The 4,004-nt window shown below is 42.1% G+C and overlaps 1 pseudogene; it reads right to left on the bottom strand.

The window, feature by feature from the left end:
- Positions 1-771: 771 nt before the first annotated feature.
- LOC126077508 (heterogeneous nuclear ribonucleoprotein A1-like) lies at positions 772-1,725 on the bottom strand (annotated as a pseudogene).
- Positions 1,726-4,004: the final 2,279 nt, after the last annotated feature.

Raw genomic sequence — 4,004 nt, 5'->3', positions numbered from 1 at the left:
GCTCCCCGCGCTCGCGCCCCGCCCGCTCCCCCCAAAATCCCGGCGGGACGGCTCCCCGATTTGGACGCTGCTCTCCCCGCTCCAAGACCAGTCACTGCCTCCCGGGGACTTCTCCCACCGGCTGCGCCACCACGCCATTTATTTGGTTTTTGATAACTTATACTAAGGCCGCAGCTAAATGACATCAAACCTATAGATTGTATGGGAAAATACAAGTCAGTGAAGCATCCGCTGAAGGAGCCCTGGTGGCACAGTCGTTAAAGAGCTCAATTACTAACCAAAAGTTAAGCAGTTCGATCAATGGGAGAAAGACCTTGCAATCTGCTTCCATAAAGATTACAGCATTAGAGACCCTACGGGGCAGTTCTACTCTGTTTTATGGGGTCGCTATGAGTCAGAATCTATTTCTGCAGCGACATTTTTCTTTTTTTAAACACACATTTATTCAGCATCGTGATCAGACTCTTATATTTAACAATCAACAGTATAAGTGCAAAAAAAATAAAAGCCTACATTAAAACCCTTTGTTGGAACGCTTTACAGTTTCCACAGAACAGCAACTAAAATAACCTATTATATACGAGTAGTCACAAATACAGTCCTCGAGTTTTTTTGCCCTTACACGAGTCTTGTCTAAAATATGTCTTCTTGGTAGCAGCTCTTCCCTGCCACCACTGTGCTTGGCTGAGTTCACAAATCTGTTGTAACCTGTTGCTTCCCTGTCACTTCTCTGGCTCTCCCTTCCTGCTAAGCTTCGTTTCCCCGCAGTCTTTAAAACCTGCTCCCACTGCCATTGCTACTGCTGCTGCTTCAATCTCCAGAGCCACCTTGGTTTCGCAGTTTGGCAATTATTGACCTCCCCCTCCATAAGGGCCAGAGCTTCTGCCTCCAAAGTTTCCTGCCTTCATGGGTCCAGAATTTGAAGATTAATTGTTATAATTGCCAAAATCATAGTAGCTTCCACCACCTCCAAAATTGCTTCCATCATTGCCAAATTCATTATAACCATCTCCATTGCCTCCATATCCACCACCACCATGGCTGCCACCAAAGCTACTTCACCCTCTGAAGTTTCCTCCATGACCAGAGTTGTCATTCCCACCAAAACCACCTCCATGGCCACCACCAAAGTTTCCAGAATCTCTTTGACCTCTTTGGCCGGATGAGGCACTGGCCATTTCTCGCTTTGACAGGGCTTTCCTTACTTCACAGTTGTGCCCATTCATAGTATGGCATTTCTGAATGACAATCTTGTCTACGGAGTCATGGTCATTAAAAGTAACAAAAGCAAAGCCCCTCTTCTTGCCACTGCCTTGGTCAGTCATGGTTTCAATTACTTCAATTTTCCCAAAGTGTTCAAAAATAATCTCTTAGGTGATATCCTTCGGTGTCTTTTTTAATGCTACCAACAAAGATCGAAGTAGGAACTTGGTATTTGGGAGTCTTCTCACATGAGACAGCCCTCTTTGGTCCTACAACTCTTCCATCTACCTTGTGTGTGTGGCCTTGCATTCATGGCTGCATCCACCTGCTCCACAGTAGAATAAGTGACAAACCCAAAGTCTCTGGGGTGTTTGATGTTTGGATATCTCATTACCACACAGACTGTGAGTGTCCCCCATTGCTCAAAATGGCTCCTCAGACTCTCATCGTTTGAAAGCTCAAACCTCTAAAGAGGAGTTTCCACAGCTGTTTGGGCTCTTTAGGAGACTCTGACTTAGACATGACCACAGTGGGAAGAAGACTTTAACGATGCTTTCTAGGTGGTGTCCAAAAGCAGAAAGCACCAATGAGTTTTTTAAGCATATGCTTAGCATTATAGAGTTCAAATGCCCAGATAAATTAATGAATTTTTTACTCTTACTATTTATCCAACTGTTTTAATAATGTTTAAGCACAACCACAGAAAATAACGTTATCTACAAATGTGAAAGAAGGACAAAGTAGAAGGAGCTTACATGACTAAGTGTATAATATCTTAATCTTATGGGAAATAGTTTGGGAAAATATTTGAGGATAAGAAGGAGATTTTCAAATGTTATATTTTGGGAGCGTCTAGAGTAGAAGTGTTCTTTTTTTCTAATTTGCTTAAGAGTACTCCACAAAAAGTACACGAATAAGGTTTCAGAGCTGTTTATTTGGAAATTGGATAAAGGTTTGGTAAACCTGAGACAGATTCCAATAGTAGGCTTGAGAAGACGTAGAGAAGTAAAAACTGATTAATATGGAAAAAAATTGATATGAGAACTGAAAAATAACCCACAATGACAGTCTAGGGCATTCATCTTGTAAGAAAGCCTATTTCTCCTCCAGGTTACTTATTTGGTACATTGATGAAGACCTGTAGATAATAAAAGTAATGTAAGTGAACGTGTATCCCTTCTTTTGACCTATTTTTGCTCTATCCCCAAACAGTCAACTAAGACTAAAAGAATATGGACCTAAGAAGATTAAATTGAAGGAAAACCAAAATCAAATCCTTTGCCGTCAGGTCAATTCCAATTCATACTGACCTCATAGGACAGAGTAGAACCACCCCATAGGGTTTCCAAGGAGCAGCTGGTAGATTTGAACCACAGACCTTTTGGTTAGTAGACGAGCTCTTAACCACTGTACAGCCAGGGCTCCAAAGTGAAAAAAGGGCACAATAAATGCTTTAATTAATCTTCTAAAGGTTAAGAATGTGATGCTATATGTAGCTTGTGGCATCAAATCTCTCTAAGTCACCATTCTGTAAGAAGAGTGGCTATTTCTTCACTGTCTTCTTTATGTTTCTTTTAAATTTTTATTGTGTTTTAAGTGAAAGTTTGCAAATCAAGTCAGTCTCTCCTACAAAAATTTATATACACCTTGCTATATACCCCCAATTGCTCTCCCCCAATGAGACAGCCCACTCCTTCCCTCCACTCTCTTTTCATGTCCATTCTGCCAGCTTCTGACCCCCTCTGCCCTCTCATCTCCCCTCCAGATAGGAGATGCCAACATAGTCTCAAGTGTCTACTTGATCCAAGAAGCTCATTCTTCACCAGCATCTTTTTCTATCCCATTGTCCAGGCCAATCCCCGTCTGAAAAGTTGGCTTGGGAATGGCTCCTGTCTTGGACTAACAGAAGGTCTGAGGACCATGACCACCGGGGTCCTTCTAGTCTCAGAAGTCTTTTTATGAGAGTTTGGGGCCTGCATCCCCCTGCTCTCCTGCTCCCTCAGGAGTCTTCTGTTGTGTTCCCTGTCAGGGCAGTCATCGGTTGCAGGTGGGGACCATCTAGTTCTTCTAGTCTCAGGTTGATGTAGGCTGTGATTTATGTGTCACTTTCTGTCTCTTGGGCTTGTAATTACCTTGTGTCCTTGGTATTTTTCAATTTCCTTTGATCCAGGTGGGTTGAGACCAACTGATGCATCTTAGATGGCTGCTTGCTAGCATTTAAGACCCGAGATGCCACTCTCCAAAGAGTGATGCAGAATGTTTCTTAACAGATTTTATTATGTCAATTGACTTAGATGTCCTCTGAAACCATGGTCCCCAAACCCTGCTACACTGGCCTTTGAAGCATTCAATTTATTCAGGAAACTTCTTTGCTTTTGGTTTACTCCAGTTGTGCTGACCTCCCCTGTATTGTGTGCTGTCTTTCCCTTCACCTAAAGTAGTTCTTATCTACTATCTAATTAGTGAATACTCTTCTCCCTCCCTCCCTCCATCCCCCTTCTAGTAACCACAAAAGAATGTGTTCTTCTCAGTTTAAACTATTTCTCAAGATCTTATGATAGTGATCTTAAACAATATTTGTCCTTTGGCAACTAACTTATTTCACTCGGCATAATGCCTTGCAGATTCCTCCATGTTATGAAATGTTTCACAGATTCATCACCCTTCTTTATCTATGTGTAGTATTCCATTGTGTGAATACACCATAATTTATTTATCCATTCGTCCATTGATGGACACCTTGGTGCTTCCATCTTTTTGCTATTGTAAACAGTGCTACAATGAACGTGGGTGTGCATATA

This window comes from Elephas maximus, chromosome 5 (genome assembly GCF_024166365.1).
Source record: "Elephas maximus indicus isolate mEleMax1 chromosome 5, mEleMax1 primary haplotype, whole genome shotgun sequence".
NCBI classification, from domain to species: Eukaryota; Metazoa; Chordata; class Mammalia; order Proboscidea; family Elephantidae; genus Elephas; species Elephas maximus.
This window is presented reverse-complemented; position numbering and strand designations above follow the sequence as displayed.